This window comes from Papio anubis, chromosome 2 (genome assembly GCF_008728515.1).
Source record: "Papio anubis isolate 15944 chromosome 2, Panubis1.0, whole genome shotgun sequence".
Lineage (NCBI taxonomy): Eukaryota > Metazoa > Chordata > Mammalia > Primates > Cercopithecidae > Papio > Papio anubis.
In genome coordinates, this window is record NC_044977.1 from 60,987,202 (window position 1) to 61,007,235 (window position 20,034).

General features: G+C 39.3%; 1 long non-coding RNA gene across 10 annotated transcripts in view; it reads left to right on the forward strand.

The window, feature by feature from the left end:
• Nucleotides 1-20,034, forward strand: part of LOC110742272 — a 478,176-nt gene that overhangs the window by 385,681 nt on the left and 72,461 nt on the right. For 8 of the 10 annotated variants that reach the window (XR_004181876.1, XR_004181888.1, XR_004181892.1 and 5 more), the window contains one exon: nucleotides 3,815-3,988. This is a non-coding gene — a long non-coding RNA (uncharacterized LOC110742272). Of the gene's footprint in view, nucleotides 1-716; nucleotides 876-3,814; nucleotides 3,989-6,426; nucleotides 9,106-20,034 lie in introns of those variants that run through there. The other 2 variants (XR_002519734.2, XR_004181894.1) reach the window with 2 other exon arrangements.

The window sequence follows — 20,034 nt, forward strand, 5'->3', positions numbered from 1 at the left end:
ATACCTTCCAGTGAAACAATGCAATATATACTTTGTAAGTATTACATATTTCCTTATCAGAATTGGAAAGGAGAACCATAAAATATAACTGGCCACCTCCTTCTTGGTCATTATAGTGCATTTACTGGTGATATTACCAAGAAACATACATTAAGCTCCCATCCAATAGATGTTTTTCTTTATGAGAAGAACAATGTATACATCTTCCCTTTCTTTGTAACCTCTAATGCCATGTACCTGTGTGAAGAGGGGAAATCTAGACTCATTCAGGAGCTCACTGATGAGCACAACAAGGACCCAACTTGCAGCATCCCTACAACATCATTTTATTGAGACAATTGTTATTTATCAGCAGAAGCAGCAGTGGGCTGTTTGTTTCATAAGATAACTCCCCAGCTCTTATTTAATTACCTTGGAGGACCTTATTCTCAGAAACAACACTATAATGAGTGTACCATCAGACACCAGATTTATTTCCTGAAACAGAGGGGATTTGAAATGTACAGTAAACAGGGAGTTCCTGTGAGCAGAGAATCCAAACAGTGGAGAGAGCTTATTAATGTAGGGCATGGTATTTGACCTCTTTTAATTGGTTAAAATTTCAAAATTGGCTACAGTTTCAAAAACAAGGCTGTGAGGAAGAAGAAACAGCATGGGTGGTGATGGAAGAAGTGACTGGATCTCTAGAAACAACTTGAACTCTTTCTGCTCTGCAGCTTGTTGAATCCTTTGAAGATTTTTCTGCATTATGGCTAGGTTGCTATGCTGATTATGAGACAGATCCTGGTTATGAGCACATCACAGGGTGACGGTCTTGGTACATGATTGCATTATTGTTTTCAAGTATTCACTGTCTATCATGAAGTTGTTATCAGGTAAGTCTTACCTAGATAGACATCCTTGCTTTGACAAAATAAGTTCTTAAGAGATTCCTTTGTTTTATTTTGGCTGATGTGAAATAATCAGAATGACAGAAAGAATGAGAAAGAAAAGAATCAGACAGGAAGAATGAGAATCACTGTATATGTGATATTCACAAATCTTGGCCTCTTTTTCCCGAAGGTAGCCAGATCTTTTGTGTTATTTGTGTCAAGGGCATTTATCAAATTTAAAGTAGAAGCTGCTTGAAAATAAATTTTCTAATTGCCTTTTGTGACTGTTATTGAGGAAGGGGAGGCAGAAGAGGGAGAGAGATGAGAAATTCCCTAAAGTAGAAGTGGGGCAGAGAATGACATGATAGGTGCCAAGTGTATCGGAGACCAGCACCATAAAGCTTGGCAGCATGCCAGGTAGCGGGCTCTGAAAAGAGAATGGTGGTGTGTCCAGACTGGGATCCCTAGGTAAGCTGGTCAAAGGTGACCCTTTTTTCTAGGCTCACTTCCCTAGGGTCAGCCCCCTGGCTTGGCCTGGTTTTTACACTGGAGTCTAAAGACATCTCCAGAGCATGATGAGGGAAGGGTGGAAATACCCCTAAGGGTTGAAATTCAACCTCCTATCAACTTGGCAGAACAGGGACTTGTATTAGATTTCCAGAGCTGCCAAAACAAAGTACCACAAACTAGGTGGTTTAAACAACAGAAATTTGTTCTTCCATAGTTCTGGAGGCCAGAAGATAAAGGTATCAATAGGGTTGCTTACTTCTGAAGGCTGTGGGGAAGAACTTGTTCCATGCTCTTCCCTAGTTTTTGGTGATTGGTTGTTAATCTTTGATAATTTTTGGCTTGTAAGCCCATCACCCTGATTTCAGTCCTTGGCTTAATCAACTATGTACATAGTGATGCCACTTGCTGAGATGGGGAAGATTGTGGGAGGGACAGATCTACACAGGAAAAACCAACAATCATATTTTGGCCAAGTTCAGACTGAAGTGCCTATAGATACATAGATAAGGATGTCAAGCAGTTAGCTGAACAGATAAGTTTCGGGCTGAATTAAGAGGTCAGGGCTAGAGAGTCCTTGTTGTACATATTATATTTAAAACAGAGGTCTAGATGAGGATGAATGTAGAGCTTGAAGAATGTAGGCACAGAAAAGAAGACTAAAGGAAAGCTTGGTATAGTCACACTTCAATGACTGAAACAGGAGAGAGAACTAGCGAAAGTGATTGAGAAGTAATGGTCAGTGAGATGGAAGGCAAATCGTGAGAAATCAAGAGAAGGGAATATTTTAAGAAGGAGGGAGTGGACAACAATGATAAATACTGCTGAGAGGTCAAAAGAGATGAAGAGAGAGATGATCATTTGAGTTGGAAATATGGAAGACACCCTGTTAAGACTGGTTTCAGTGGAAAGGGAAGGAGTAGTATGGTGGGAAAGAAGCCTGGTTTTAGAGGATTGAGGGAGAATAGAAGGAGAAGAAGTAGAGACAGCAGCTTAGAGAGCAGAGAAACATGGATATATAGAGCTAGATGGGATTATACTGCAGTGACAAAAGCCAACTAAAAGCTTCAAACAAAATTGGTTTGTTTCTTGATCACATTCCATGACAGTAGCTAGAGGTCAGCTATGCCCTGTACCATGTGTCTTATGTCTGGACACAAGCTGACAGAGTTCCCCCAGTCTGGGGCACATCCTTTTGATAGAAGAGAGAAGAAGCAAGAGACAGAACCATGCCATGCAATGTCTCAAATCTTCAGCTTGAATTTGCCATACTACACATTTACACACATTCCATTGACCAAATCAAGTTACAGGCCAAGCCCAATGTCAATGGGTAGAGAAGTACACTCCTTCTGTAAGGCACTTCACTGCCTATGGTAATGTGCAGAAATGAAGAAATAGTGAATACTTGAAGACAATAATGCAATCTATCCCCTCACCTCTGCAACCACCACATACACACACCTTTTTTTTTTTTTTTTTTTTTGGTGGGTGATATAGACCATGTTTGCGTGCTGTTGGAAATAATGCAGTAGATCGACTAATTGAAGAAAAAATCCTGTGAGGAGGTGAGGTTGCTTTCTTAGGGGTAAGAATACTATATTATTAACAGGAAGAAAGGTATAGAGAGAGTACAGAAACTGAAAGTTGGTATGCTTGCCATGTTTTTTATATGATGACTTCTTGATTCTAAATTTTGGTTCTGTTTTTGCTTCCGAATAATGTGTAAGATCAAGGTACTTGGGGAGTATGTTTTCTGAAATTTGAATGTTTAGACATCTTTTGTTGCCTGTTGCCTTCAACAAAACAATTTGATGGGTCTGGAATTATTTTTTTAATCTCCAAATGTCTAGCCATGTTGCTACATTGTCGTATAGTAGTATTTCGGTTATAGAGGTGTTTAATACCATGATCTCGTTATCTCTAGGACATGCCCCCCGCGGGTTATAGCAGCTCAATGCCTACTTATTGAATGAGTGCATGCATGAACTGCATGCATTACATTTTTTCAGACAACTCTTTAATGGCTCATTCTTTAATATTTTTAATTAGATCATCTTTTTTAGCTCTGGCAGAGTAAAATGCAATTCTCTTTGATGAATACTAAGTATGAAAGGAAAAAATAAGTGTTATAAGCATGTATTTTGAGAATGAAGTCCTGTAAAATGTAGATAGATCAGGTACAATTAAAAACTAACATGTAGGTTGTAGTCTCCTTTCTTGCCTGAGAGAGTATGAAGAAAATCATGTGTCTATTAAGGTGGTAAAGCAGCAAGGCTTTCAGGGTGAAAACTGGATCTTCCTTACAGTCTGTATATTAAGATCATCAATCTTAGTAATAACTTCTACTAGATGAACAAATATAAGAGATTTCACCTACCTAGAGTTAAGAAATGAACTCACTTTCTTCTCATAAAATATCCTTTCCTTCATAGCAATGGTAAAACGTGGTAACTCAAGTAATTATCATTGAAGAATGAGAACACCTACTTAAAGCATCCTTGCATAGATGGCTTCCTTGCCCTCTTCACTGAGCAAAGCCGTTGGGATTGGAGAGATGGGTGTGAATGCTCAAGTGTGTGGCGCTTCAATATGCCATGCATTTTTCAGTAAGTTTTGAGCTATTGAGTTGCTACTTGTCTTCTTTGAAAACCATGATTCTTAATTATAAGAAACCCATTTTGACAAAGATTGAGAGCGGCAGAGACTTAAGTGGAAAGTTAACTGTCAGAATATCATCTGCCCCGGCCCTCCCGCCCCCATTTTTCTGTGTTCTGGAGAGTATTTGGGAACAAAGTTCCAATTTCATAGCTATTGCTCTTTAGTATATTAATTGGCAGTGATAGGAGGGGGAAGTTCATGACATTTCTGCCCAATAACTTTTAAATTATTCCTATAACAAAAAAATCACTTGGTTCATTTTTGAAATTTAGGTGTTGTCTAACCAATAGGAAGCTCAGGGACCTCTGGGAGACAGCAAGCCTTCTTCTGTAGTTTGGCCGTAGAGAGACCCAGGTTTGAAAAATGATTCTGTCACCTACTACTTGACTGAAATTGGGAACGATTTTTGTTTTCTTTTTGGAGGCTGGTTTTACTCATGTATAAATATGAATACTAGTGTTTGTCTTATTAACTCATCTATTTACTCTTTTAATTATCACTGAGTAGTTACCATATACTCATCTCTGGTTTGTGGATACTAAAAATGCAAATAACAATAGCTAACATTTGATGAGTATTAACAAAATATAAGGCACTCTGAATACATCTCTTTTATTGTTCCCATCAGATTTGTGAGAAAAATGGATTACCATTATGTTCATTTTACAGATAAGAAAGCTGCACTTAGAGTTCAAGTACCTTGTCCAAGTTACATAAATTAGGAAGCATGGAGCTGAAATTCAAACCAAGACAGTCTTCAGTTGAGAGTTTATTTTCTTAACCACTGTGTTATACTGCAAAGATGTAATGATACACTCTCTGCTTGCTAGTATGCACACAGACAAGAAAGTAAGCAATTATAAGAAATGGATGTGCGAAGTATCCAGGCATTGTAGAGGAAAAAGCATTTACTTCCTTAGAATCAACTTTATTTTGAGATCCAAGATCCTGATGAATCTACAGAAGTCTTATCTGATGTGTTGGATTTTGTGCTGATATCAAAGCCGTTGGCATCAGAAACACGCATACACACTATAATTTTGGAAATGTCAATATTTAACATCAGTCACTCTCTATAAAAATTCATGATGTTATAGTGATAGAGTACCAGAAATCTTACCAAATTTCTGCTACTAGGAAATACTTAGCACAGGCCGCCATTTACATTAAGAAGATGATTAGACTATTTTAAAGATTCTGATTTTGTTAATGACTGATGCTATTAAGAATACAATTCACAGAAAATATGCTAAAAATATTTTCGTTAATCAAGTGCATATTTTAATAAAAACCAAAACATAATTTTTATAAGCACATTATAGGAGGATGTGATGTGTGAACTGTACTATAAAGGCACCGATAAATCAGAATGAAACAAATGAAAATAATTAAGTTTTAATGACTTGAAGTTTGGGTCAGAAAAAAAGTGAAATTAGAACGTTTTGAATTAGTAGCAGACCGCGAGCTTGAAGACCTCGATAACAATCCACCCTTTGTATGTACGGTGTGCTATTAACTTGAAAGCAAAAATGGCCTCTGTAAAACATTGCCTTTTGTTAATTAGACAACTTTGAGCCTTTGAACATGAATCATTAACTACTGATATTGCCCTAAGGCCAAATATTTGTGATCTCCTGGGGCTGTGAGAGAGAAAGAAGAAAAAACGATGAGGAAAGGAAAGTGCTTATTTCTCAGTTTTAGATTATCCAATTATTTCAAGTAGAGAAATATCATTAATAAGGTCACTTAAAATAGAGTAAGTGGGAAAATAGGAAGACAGCATCCCTGTTTCAGGCATGGAATTTTATGACAATTACAAAAGCCTAGCAATCTATCATTTTAATGGTGGCAGGAGAATAGTGGGTTGCAAGCTCCTCTGTGTGAGGAAGATGTGACATGTACCAGTAACACCTCTATTACTACAAAGTAGGGGACCCAGCTTTCAAGCAAAGCCTAGCTACTATTATTAAGGACTTCTGTGATGTTCTTGGCCATGTGAGACTGTAGATTGAAAGGGAAATTTCATTATATCTTTAAACATTTAAATACTTGGCTTCATAGTTCACTGATCTTGAGCAGCCTGACTCTCATTTTGATTCAGGTTTCCTTTGTTCCTTGGTTATTTATTGGTGGTGCCTTTCTCATTTATTGTGTCACATTGAGAGGTGCTCCCTCCCTAAATGTAGAATTACTCTGGTGTGCTGATTTTGCCAGTGATGTGACAGATTTCCTGGGATCATTTGTAGGATTATCTCTTTGAAGCTCTGGTGTCAGGATCCACTGCACACGTGGTGAGGAGAGTATTCTTTATCTGCAAAACTACAGATTACTAGGAAGAGCCTGCTTTACTCTGCTCTTACAGCTCTTTTGTGGCCTCTGTTCCTAGGAAGCAAAAGAAGTAGAGGTGATAGGTAAGGACCAAAGTGTTCTCCACTCTGTTCACATCAAGAGACTTCAGCACCCAGAGACTATGAGCAGCGGCTGAGGAGAAATGGAGTGAAGAGGTAGTGTCAAGGAGAAAATGGCTCTGAAATACTTCACAATATAGAAAGTGCTGTATTTAAGGATTGTAGGTATTAGTATTATTTTTATTTCTTGCTTTGACAATTTAAATTTCCTGTGCTCCCTCTGAAATGAAGCAAGGGACCAGGCTGTATTTTTCCTTCTAACACTTTTCTCTTCCCTGCCACTTTCTTTCCTCTTTGGTACTTTTCATGCTATGCCCCTTACCCCTCCTCTAATAATGAGGTTCAGTAAGCGGCGAATAGAAGGTCTGGGCAGATCCACTGCGTGTCTCTGTTCCATGACCCCTGCCCCTTCAAACCATGAGAAAACTAATGGTGATCTTGTCGACTATTCCTATGTTCAGAACCTTCTACATGAGTCACAGCTAGTTTCTACTCCGGCATCCCAGCCCTCTAAGTGCCTCTCCCAATGTCCTCTCCCTCATATCTAGCTTTTTCTGTGGCCTATTCTTTGTCTCCATTGGCAGGTACTTTCTTTTTTTTCTTTTTGGTCTCTTTATGTGCTCAATTTTAATAAAAATCATGGCCCTTTTGCACTGTTAGAGGCATTTTGTCATAATCTTCAGGCAATAAAAGAGAGAAACATTTCAAATGAAAGCAACAGGGACTGTGCCCAGATCATCTTTGTTGGATACATGCCAGTTTGCACAGCTAATGGTCTTCTTTGTGCATGGGTGGTTATTAGATGTTTAATGACCATTGCTCTGTTAGAACTCTAGATGGTCTTAGCTCTGGGTGAACAGTTTAAAATCTGGCTGCGTTAGCAAATACCTCATTGTAAGAAGACATATTTCTTCCTATTTCTAAGTGAGGACACAAGGAAGATTTAGCTTTTTATTTTTGTGGGGGATGAGATTCGGTGGGACAGTGGATCTGTTCCATCAATAATTCTTATTGAAAGACTGCTAGGTAAGGATATCATAAGCACCTGGGTATTTAGAATGAAGGGTGATATAAATAGAAATAAATCTTGTTTATAATTTTATTTATGGAGGAAACACATAATTTCTTGATCAGAGATTTTGGGATTCTGTTTCCTTCTGTTTCCCTGGACCTAGGAAAGGACTTGGTCCATAATGGATACTCAATAAGTGTCCTAGCCAACTACATAGTGAATGAATGAATGTAAAATGTAAACACAGGAAGAGAAATACATGGCAAGCAGAAGGTAAGTACTCAGACACTGCTAATGAAACCATCAGTCAAGGAAAGCCAGCAGTTCAGTGGCAGTATCTCTGGTAGAAAAGGTGAATATACATGGAAAGCAAGTAGTTTTCTTTTTGTGACCTCTCTGTGCCTCCGTTTCTTCATCTGTAAAAATAAACAGTCTGAATTAGATCAATATTTTTAAAACTTTAGCTTTGTGCACGATAATCACCTTGTTGAAGAGTAAGTTTGGGAATCTACTCCCAGATAATCTGATCTGGTGGTTCTGGGGTAGAGGTTAGGAGTCTACGTTTTTCAAAAGCCATGTTCAGTTACCTCCATGGATTGATGGCCAGTCTTTGAGTTGGCTGACCTTGGGTCAAGCGTACAGAGTTCTGGCTGGAGTGAAGCTATTCAAGTATACAGAAGATGGCCTTCACAACTCAAAGAACTGCTTTTCTCAAAACAGGCTGTGAGTGTAGCAAGCACTATGACTGACCTACCCACTTCAGTATTAACCAACTTGGCTCTCACATGCTCACGTGGTAGAAATGGCCTTGCTCAAAGCACCAAGATTCTTCTGATGGAGCTGAAGTCACAATGGGTTTGGCTGCTTCCTGTTCTGGTGAGGCACTTCTGCCTTCCAAATGCCATGCTTTATGCTAACAAAACTGACAAGACTCTGTGTCAGCCTTTGCTGATGTTATTGCTGAAAAACTGGTACCTGTTTTTACTTCACCTTGTACCTTCCTAAGTTCTTTTCAGTTGAGTTGATGGACTGTGGCACTCCTGACTTGAGCTCAAGTACATATGCCTTAAGTAAAATGGCATTTATTTTCCTTATCTTTCACTTTTTATGTAATTTTTACAGGAATACACTTTGTAGTTTTATAGCTAGGAAAAAAGTGAATGAGCCCAGGTAGTCTTGTTAAATACCTCTCTTCTCTGGGTGTAATGGAATTTTTTAAAAAAATTCTGATAAATCTCTCCAATCAGCTTGACATTCCTCCCATCTCTTCTTTAGGTGACTCTTATTTCCTGGTTGGTGAAGAATATCTATGGCATTCCATAAGTGCTTCTGTCTTAACAGGGTCTTGTGAAACATTTATTATTGTTCATTGGCTCCAGTTGCAAATATTGTAGTAAGAGTTCATTTCCATGATATGTTTTGGGAACTGGGGTGATGCTGACAAAAGAGCACAGTGCCTGGCACATAGTAGATACCCATAAATGCTGTTGGATGAACAGATTAATGCCTAAGTTGGGGATGTCAAGTCCTGACTCTGCTATTTATGAGTTCTGCCTTCTGAGGCAACTCATTCAGCCTTTTTGAACTTCAGTTTCCTAATCCATAAATGAGTTCAGATTAGGTGGCCTCTTTCTGCTAAAAAAAAAAAAAAAAAAAAGTTGCAATTCTGATATGACTCTAAGCATAAAAGGTACCCTGGATAGTTGTGATTGTATATTGAATATTTGCCTTACCTCTCAGGATGCTTTCTGCTGCATATTCAAAGTAATAGAATCCTAGACTGAAATGGCCTAAAGGACATTTATTCTCTTACATAACAGGAAGATGAGAGGTAGTGCAGGCTTTATATTTCAGTGATTCAGCAGCTCAGCAATGTCACAGGAACCCAGGAGCTTTTGTATCTCTGCTCTGTGATCTTCTGCATCAGCTTCATCTTTTTGCTGGTTCTCCTGGAGACTTTATGTAAATTGAAGTGTCATGCTTTTCACATCCAATGTGAGAGAGAAGAAAAATCTCCTAGCCAACTACATAATATAGTTCCTTTTCTTCAGTCTGTTTGGGCCAAACAAAGACCTGTGCTCCTCGCTGGACCAACTGAGCCCCCACAGGATTAAATAGGGTGATTAAATTTGACTGATCATGTGGGATGGAATAGACATGAGTCTACTCATACAATGTCTACTTAGGTTTCTTAATCATTTCTGCAATTGCTCTTCAGGTGCCAGTCATATATCTTCTGTCCATTATTAACTATTATATATCTGGTCTTGCAGTGGTGAATAGAAGGCAAAATCTACTTTGATGCCTTTATGTATGTACTAGTAGGTATTAGGCTTGCTATTGTAACTATGACAGACCAAGAACCCAGTTTCAACTTGGTTACTATATTGAAGACACCTTTGATATATTTCAAGTTATTCCTTCTTTTCTCAGTATTTTTTAATTGACAAAAATTTTATATCATGTACAACATCAATCCTTTTTGGCATCTGTATTTGTCAGGGTTCTCTTAGAGGGACAGAAGTAATAGGATATATATAAAGGGGAGTTTATTAAGTATTAACTTATACAATCACAGTGTCCCATAACAGGCTGTCTGCAAGTTGAGGAGCAAGGAGAGTCAGTCTGAGGCCCAAAACTGAAGAACTTGGAGGCCAATGTTCAAAGGCAGGAAGCATCAAGCATGGGAGAAAGATATAGGCTGGGAGGCTAGGCCCATCATTGTTTCACGCTTTTCTGCCTGCTTTATATTCGTTGGTGGCTGATTAGATGGTGCCCACCTGATTAAGGGTGAGTTTGCCTTCTCCAGCCCACTGACTCAAATGTTAATCTCCTTTGGCAACACCCTCACAGACAAACCCAGGATCAACATTGCATCCTTCAATCCAATCAATTTGACACTCAGTATTAACCATCAGAGCATTATATAGAAAATCCAGATTAAGTAAATAGCACATTTTTTGCTCTCCAGGAATTCAGAGTTTCATAGAAGAAGCAAGAAAGAAATACTCAAAAAGTTAAATTAGAATACAAGGAGAGTACATGTGAAGTGCCAAAGGACCCATAACAATATATAACCAACTACTAGACACCTACTGTGTACGAGGCGTTGTTTAGGTGTGTTGTATATGTGGCTATATTTAATTCTTGCAACAAACCTACTAAGTAGATGGTGATATCTCCATTTGATGGAGGAGAAAACTTAGGCTCACAGAGATTAAGTACAAGACCCAGATAACACAGAGCTGGGATTTGAACCCAGAGCTCTGTTTCCAAAGCCTGTGTTAATTTTACTACATCATGCTTTGAACAATATGTAAAAGTAAGACCAGAAACTTCCAACCAATTAAGTATTTTTTATCAACTTATTTTGGGGTGTTGGGCTAAAGGGGATGCAATTAAGAGGAGTTAAGGTCACAGAACAGAAAAGGGTGATTGTCACAGATTGAGTTCTCAAGAAGCAGATGCTAAAATGGAGTTTGAGATGCAAGACATTTATTGGGTTTCAACACATGCAAAGGGGAACAGCAAGCAAAATTGGACAGAGAAAGAAGTTAAACTGTGATGCAGGCCCAAGAAACTCATGGCCAGGTTGGCAGGGAGTGCTGCAGTGAGCATTGCCCTGCATAGTGTCCTGCTACAGGCTGAATGGCAAGACCTGTCTAGCCCCACTTTGCCCAACCACTGGATAAAGCTATCCTGGGAAGGGCATGACCTCTGTGAGCCAGCTCTCTGCAGCTAAGGTGGTCCTGCAGAGGTTGACAGCTGGAGGCTGCCTGCTGGCAATACTCCCTGCAGCAGGGAAGCAAGGCCTTCCTTGAAGGGGATCTGGACCATGCCTTTCTATGTCTGCCACAGTGATGCCAAGGGCAAATTCTGCCTGTATCCCAGTTCTACCCATATCCTAGTTTGTGTCCAGTGGGTGTTACTGAAAGTGGTGAGTGGGGACCTATTTGAGTGAAATGGATAGGGGCCTGGGAGTGATGAGCCCACAGATGTCATTTCCATGCTTGCCAAAATGCTTAGGGAAGGACATCTTTCAGTCTGGCCTCATTTCTTTCAAACTAGGGTCTCATTTACTTTCTCAGAAGCAATTTTGAAAATGGGCCATGGTGTATCAAAAGACAGGAGTCATGCTTTTTATCATAGCAGTGAGGTTGGGCCAAACCAGGTCACCAGAATTTATTGTTTTTTCAAAGCTGATGGATTTCTAGGATTGGGCTCTGCTGTGGTAATCACCAGATCACAGAAAGCTTCTTGAGGTCAAAAGTTTACTCCCATCATTCAGGGATCCTGGCTGACTCACTGACTCATCTGCTGAGGCCTAGGTTACTAAAGTGACCTGGAGATCTTTTCTTTCCCACACTGCTTGTTTGAGTTTGCATGTAATAATTAAGAGATATTACAAAATCTAAACCACACTAATGAGCCCATGAAACAAGGCTGGAGGAGAAGTGTAGATTCTCCTTTCTCACTCAGATATCACACATAACATTCCACCTTGCCTTGCAACGGTCAGACAGGTCTGGAGTAGTCTTTCCTGGCTCTGTGAGATGCTAGGATAACTGAGTGCCCAGCATACCCAGTGCAGGTTAGTGGGGATATTTGCAAGCAGGCAGTGTGCATCTATGAAAGAATCCTCCAAAAGAAGCGTTGGAGTTGCTAATGGAAGCTGTTTTTCCTTCTCTCCTTTCCTGTCCAGAATGTGCTGCCCATCTCCTTCTTAGGCTCTGTATTAGTCCATTTTCATGCTGTTGATCAAGACATACCCAAGACTGGGAAGAAAAAGAAGTTTAATTGGGCTTACAGTTCCACATGGCTGGGGAGGCCTCAGAATCATGGCGGGAGGCAAAAGGCACTTTTTACATGGTGGCAGCTGGAGAAAATGAGAAAGAAACAAAAGCAGAAACCCCTGATAAACCCATTGGATCTCATGAGACTTACTCACTATCAGGAGAATAGCATGGGAAAGACCAGCCCCCCATGATTCAATTACCTCTCCCTCAGTCCCTCCCACAACACGTGGGAATTCTGGGACATACAATACAAGTTGAGATTTGGGCCACAGCCAAATGATGTCAGGCCCCATCAGGTTCCTAGGCTTGCTAGGCGGATGTGAAAGGCCTTGATACACTGAAGCTGAGCTCTCAAGCATCAAGCCACACACAACCTCAGCCAGGAGAACAAGGGAGCTACCTTTTGGCAGGGTTCCACATGGGCTCTATTGGAGAGACAATTAGTGGTACTGTCATTAGGTACCTCTTAATGGCTTTCTTAAATGTGCTGACTTAAATTTATTTAGTTCTAGAGGTTCTCTGAGCATCATAACTATATTTCAAATTGTGATTTCTATAAATTAGAAATGCCACTTTTCTTCAGCCCAAGAATTTCAATGAACCAATTATTCAAAACCAAATTTAATCAAGTGCATTTTTTTTTCCTTTGCAAGCCTATGTTCCCTGGGCCTGCAAAGAAACACAATGTTGCCATCGGATTGGCTGAACAGAGCTGATAGATGGGGCTGTCAGAATTTATTGCTAATTTGGCTGTTAAGCCTTGCAAGGACTTGACACAGAACTGGTGCCTTACATAATAATATTTAGTGTCTGGCCTTGGGTTTAAACTTCAGTTTTCCCAAGTGTTGGTAAACACATGGCTTTGCTGTGCTTTTGCAAATACCCTCGACTTGGTTGATTTCCTTTGACAGAAGACAATGTACAGTTGTGGCAATTGTTTTAGTGCATTCTCTCTTTGTTCTCATTGTGCCCCATGTGCTATAACTTGTGCGTGCCTGTGTGTGTGTGTGTGCACTCATGCACACAGGTGTTTCAAGTACCTCTGACTGTGGCATCCACAACCTATTTTATTGGATAAGGGTATAAATTCTGGCCAAGGAAAAAGGACTGCAGAAGGTTACCAGAGTAAGAGAGTATGGGAAATATTATAAATTCTTTTGTCATATTTAGAGACAAAAAATGTACTAAGAGCACAAAATAAGCCCAAGATTCCCTAGGCTGAATCCTGGCATCACTATTTACTAGTTGTATTACGTTGGTGAGTGACTTGTTGTGGGAATATGATCCATGTAAAGTGGTTACTCATTGCCTGGTTAGAAACTGCCCACTTTATGCTGGCTATTGTTACCATCAATACAAGGTTAGAATGTGCTACTGAATGATTGCTTCACAGAATTCATGGACAAAGATAACCCCATATAACAGAGACAAGGCTTATAGACCAATAAATGATGATCTTCCCACCTTGCACAAGCGTTCATTGAGTTTGACATATGTATAACCTTGTAATGGGATCTCTGCCTCTCCAAACACTAAATAATAATAAAGGAACAAGGTCTTGTTCTTGAGGATTCCAAAATCAAGATATGTTAGACTACAAGATATCTGAGATATTTTTCAGCATAAAGGTATATGATTTACAGTCTCTTTACCCACAAATTTGGTGATTGTTATCTTCTAATACTCCCAGGGAACTCTGGGATGAATTTAATAGTGTAGCATTCGGTTACAGCTTTCAGGTCTATATATGGAAGATTTTGGAAATACAACCAGAGCGCATTCCTCATCTTCACCTCATGCCTTCAGGACCTATTCTGGCCCAGTGTCTAGTGTCTAGGAACTGAACTGAAGGGGAGGATTTCCCCACGTATTATGGCTGGCTCCAATTTGTGTTCTAGGATGGGTCTCTATCATGGATAATAATTCTAATAGTTAACATTTATTCAGCATTTACTATGTGCCAAGCATTTTGATGATTATGTGCATGTCATATTTAATTGTTACACTCACCTTGTGATCTAGGCATGATTAGGATCTTTATTTTACCTGGGACAAAGTTGAAGCTAAGCGGGATAAAATAAGTGGCAGAGTTGGAACCTCACCCCAGATTGCCAGGCCCCAAAGCTCTTCCTGGTACAAGCATGGTGGCATGGACAGTTCTTTCCTGGCTCTTTTTCACCTTTCTCATCTATAAAGTGAGGGTGCTAGGCTCTGTCTCTAAGACTCTTCCAGTTATAACATTCTATGACTTTAGATGTGTTGAATGCTTTATATCAAATAAAATTTTTGTAGAATCCACAGTCATATACATCATCTCCCTAACTCTTTCTTCTCTTCTTTGGCTTGCTTTCAAATGACCTGAGAGTGGATTGCAGAGTAGTATACAAGCATTTTATTTTCTTCTTTTTACGTGTGAACTCACCCCAGTGGATCATTATACACTTTGGGCTTTGCTGGTTTCTGTGTCTGATTCTGGTCCTGACGGGGACCCTTTCTTGCCTACATCGATGTCTGAGAGCAGCTCTCTGGGGACATTTGGCAAGTCATGGCTTAAACAAGGTAATAGTTGTGTTCCGTAGAATGTTTTCAGCCAAGTTAGCACTGAGGCTTGAGGAAAATAGGTGATAGTTGGCCCTCTATTAAACAGAAGCATTTGAAAATATGTGAGTTCTTTGGAATGCCTGATAGTAAATATGTGGTATAATTTTTTTCAGGTTTAGCCTATCACCCCTTCAGGTTTGATTATTAATGAGGAGGCTATGAACTTTGGAGAGTGATAAAGCACTCCCTGCTCTCTGATAAATGACATGTGAAATCAAATGACATGTAAAGACACAGCAAAGAGAAAAGGAAGGTGAACTAGAAAAATTTCAAATCCTGTTCAAGGAAATGTTTAGGATAAGCCTTTTTAGGCCAGGTGTGGTGGCTCATGCCTGTAATCCTAGCACTTTGGAAGGCCAAGGCAGGTAGATCACTCGAGATCAGGAGTTCAAGACCAGCCTGGCCAACATGGCAAAACCCTGTCTCTGCTAAAAATACAAAAATTGGCTGGGCATGGTGGTACATGCCTTTAATCCCAGCTACTCGGGAGGCTGAGGCATGAGAATCACTTGAACCAGGGAGGCAGAGCTTGCAGTGAGCTGAGATTGCACCACTGCACTCAAGCCTAGGCAACAGCATGAGACTGTCGAAAGAAAGAAAGAAAAGAAAGGAAAATAAAAGCCTTATTAATTTCTCAGAGATTTTACTCCCTTCCTTAGAACAATGCATAATATAAATGTAAACTTATTCAATACCTGATGACTATGATATTTATAACAAAAACAGCATTACAGAAGGCTTTTGATTTCAACTCAACAATTAATAGCTAAGAATGGGATGATAAGCAAGTATCCATCTTTTATTCTTATATTTTGTCATCACCCATCAGTGTCTAGAATCAGAATTATTCATGTAGGATTGTGTCTGAACTTTGGAAAGATTTTTGTTACTTTTACTTCAGTTTCTTTCTTTGTGAGATAAATTAGAAATTGCTAAAACCCAAAGACCTTAACATTTGAAGGCCAACATAAATTTTTAGGAGCTTCCTCTAAAGGCTGGATATCTTGGTTTCTTAGCTACCTGACCCTCCAAAGACTGAGAAACTAGTTTTTGGAGCCTTCTGATGTCTAAAGCACACATGCACACACACAAAGTTTATATATAGGGAGTATAAAAATGAGGACCAAGGGATGGAAGAAGCAGCAAAACTATGATCATTGGATTTTATATAGTTGCTAAATATAAGTTTAGCTAAGAGCTTCCTGGTTGCCAAGACAAAAATGGCAACACTAAAAATTATGAGATTCCCCAGTTTCCTTCTGGTGGCAAGAAAGAAAAATATTTATTTTACTTCCGGTGATATTTTATTGTTGGAATATTCCAGAAGGCAAGAAAACAGTAGAAACCCTGTCAGTAACTGTAGAGGCATGCCTCGTTCGTAGCTCAAATATATACAGTGGTTTTATAACCCAAGAATAACCCTTAAGTGAGCTGCCTTCATGGTTCAGATTTTTTCTCTCTCAGTTTACTTCTACTCCCTTACTGAGTTGATTGACAATTCTCTATGTATATCTTACATTCCTCTTCCCCAAGAGAGGAGAACTGGTTGGAATTGTTGGTCACTATTCAATATGGAGCATTCCTGTTGGGCACACTTCTCAAGTTAAGTAACCCTAGAAGTTATTTCCCAGCATATAGAACACCAGTTCAGCCATGTATGGCTAATTCAACCTGGTCCAGTGGAAAGAGCATGCCAAACCTCTGAGTAAACATCGTGTTGTAATAGTTTCCTCAAAAGAGAGGAGTGTAACATGTAAGAACTTTAGGTTTTGTGACCATTTGATACACTTTCCTTGCCAGAAAGGAAGAAGCCAGTGTTGACTCTATCCCTTATTCCCCACCTTTGAGCAGACACACCATTCCTGGGAAATGGTAATGGCAGGGTGTGCAATTGTTCCATTTTACCCAACTTATTCAGGGCACCAGATGAGTGAGTATTCACTCTTTTCTAGTCCTAGGCTACTGGGATTTCTTTTCAAGTAGCAATGCTAACAAGTGAAATAGATGGAAGGATCTGAGTTACAATGACCTTATTTTTTGCCTAAAATGACTTAGCAGCATCAGTGAGAGAAACAACAGGTCTACAGAATCTAGAAATCCACTTAATAGTGTAATATCAAGTTAACTTTTTTGTATATAACAAATTCTTCTCCTTCCTGACTTTTTAAATCTCCCCAAATCCTCCCTAGACTTTTTCTCAAGATGGAGACACTAGATCACTGTGGCACCAGTTCTAATTACTGTTTGTTTTATTCACATGTGGTTTTTCTTATTTTAATGCCAGGACAAGCAGGAATGAAGTATGCAGAGGGAAGCATTTAGCAAACACCACATTTTCATTTATTCAGCTTCATACTGTGTTCTTAGTCAAAAGAATGGAAACCATCCCAAAGTTACTTTGATTTCTCCCACTGTATTATTTCCCTATTTAACCACAATTCCTGACCTGAATTTTTTTATCTGAATTTATTTACTCTTTTTATTTCTACTACCCAACTTTGATATTCCCTCTTTGTATACAGTTATTTCCCCTTCTATTTATAATACTGCCCATTTGATATGTAACACTTTTACAAAAGAAACAAAACTTTTCCTGGAATTGACTTCAAAAATAAGGTTCCAATATGGACTCTTAACTGGGGATTTAGTAGTATAAATGAGGAACAACTAATGATGAGTTTTATAGCAAAACGAACACAGTTTAAGTTTGATCAGCACCCAATATTCCTGGGCAGGGAGTTGAGGAGTCATGTGTTAGACTCCCATGAGTGGAAGTATGAGAATTCCACTTTTTGCTTTTCTTTGTCTTGCATTTCCTGCCTGTGATAAATGTGTCCCAATATTTGTCCTTTGGATGTTGTTGTTGAGAATCATTTCTCATGATGGGAAATGTCAAGTCAAATAGTGTGACAGAACTTGTTGAATGATTGAGTCAACTCAACCATCAGTGGTATTGTCAACCATGGCTGTTGAATTAATGAGAACAATTAAAACTCATTTTTCAGAGGTCAAGAGAGGCTCACTTTTGTGACTTCATGTCAGATGATTGATGACTTTTTTTTTGAGATGGAGTCTCACTCTATCACCCAGGCTGGAATGCAGTGGCATGATCTTGGTTCAGTGTAACCTCTGCCACTCAGATTCAAGCAATTCTCCTGCCTCAGCCTCCCAAGTAGGTGGGATTACAGGCATCAGCCACTGTGCCCGGCTAATTTTTGTAGTTTTTAGGAGAGATGGGGTTTCGCCGTCTTGGCCAGGCCAGTCTTGAACTCCTGACCTTGTGATCCACCTGCCTTGGCCTCCCAAAGTGCTGGGATTACAGGCATGAGCCACTGTAATGAGCCACCCAGTCTGATGACCATTTTTCCACCCTTTATTTTGACATTTTTGATATTGAAAACCACCTGCAACAGAACACCATTTAAGATCAATGACTAGTGTCAGAATGAAAGAGACACTGTTCAGATTTGAGAGGCAGAATCTTAGAAGAAACTGGGTGTTAGACGATTTCTGTTAGAATTCTAGCTGTGTGATTAGCTGTGTAACCTTGGAAATATCATCAAACCTCTAAAAACCTACCTTCTATTTTTTTTTAACTTGTAAAAGCTAGGTAATAGTCTTGCTTTATTTTAATAATCAAATAACATGATAAATGTGAAAGTTTGCAATCTGTAAGTCACACTGCAGATCTATTATATATTATAATTTTATTATTTTTTTACTTAAAATCTGTTCTGAAAACATTTATCAAACGTTCCTTAAATTAACTTAGTGAGTGCTATATTGGGTCTTCCTTTGGCAGGGCTGTGTATTAGTCCCTTTTCACACTGCTATAAAGACATACCTGAGAATGGGTAATTTATAAAGGAAGGAGGTTTAATTGACTCACAGTTCTGCATGGCTGGGGAGGCCTCGGGAAACTTACAATCATGGTGCAAGGCGAGAGAGAAGCAAAGGCATGTTTTACACGGCAGCAGGTGAGAGAGAGAGAGGGTGTGTGTGTGAAGCAAAGGAGGAAGACCCCTTATAAAACCACCATATCTCATGAGAACTCACTCATTATCATGAGAACACCATGAAGGAAACCACCCCCATGATGCTGTCAGCCTTAAACTAGGTCCCTCCCTAGACACATTGGGGATTATGGAGATTACATTTTACAGTGAGATTCAGGTGGGGGCACAGCCAAACCACATCAGGCTGTTAAGGGCTATTTCACAGGAGATGTGATAGTTTCAAACAAAAGGCAAGAAAACTTTTCTTTGAACAAAAAGCTTAATTGTATGCCAGGAAGATTGACTAGAATGCTGAATAAATGTACATCTACTTAAGTAATATGGCTGTATTAGTTTTCTCTTGCTACATAACAAATTACCCCCAAATTTAGCAGCTTAAATGATACATATTTAGTATCTCACAGTTTCTCTGAGTCTGGAATTCTGCTTAGTTAGATGTTTCTGGTTCAGTGTCTCTCATGAAGTTATAGTCAGAATATCAGCTTGGGTTACAGTCATCAAAAGACTTGAGTGTGGCTGTTAATAGGAGGCCTCAGTTCCTCGCTAGCTATTATCCAGAGGGCTCAGTTTTTTACCATATGGGCCTCACCATAGGGTTGCTTGAATGTCTTCACGAAATGGCAGCTGGCTTCTGCCAGAGTGAGTGATCCAAGAGAGAAGGAGGAAGCCACAGTGCATTTTATGACCCAGGCTCTGAAATCACACACTACCACTTCTACTAGGGTTGCCAGATATGACACAAAATACCCAGTTAAATTTGAATTTCAGATAATAAATAATTATTTTTAGTATAAGTATGTCCCATGCCTGGCTCACCTGCAGTATTGTTGATTCCTAACCACATCTTTTCTCTCTTTGTAGCTATCAGTGGTGCTAAAATCTGAGTTCAAAATGCAAAGAATTTCATATATTTAAAATTAAATAAAATGCAGAGAAACTTAGAGGCAGAGAAAACGCCATGTCAACCACAAGTGTAATTAATATTTTCCAAGTAATTATAATTCTTGAAGGACTGTGGTATTATCAGATACTCTCCATCCTGAGCCCTGAATTCTATGTATAGTGTAACTGCACCCCATCAGGGGAAAATACAGGGTGCCTCTAAGTTCAGAAGCACAGGAGAATGAATACAATGTTGTTCATGACCACTTCTCTCTCTCT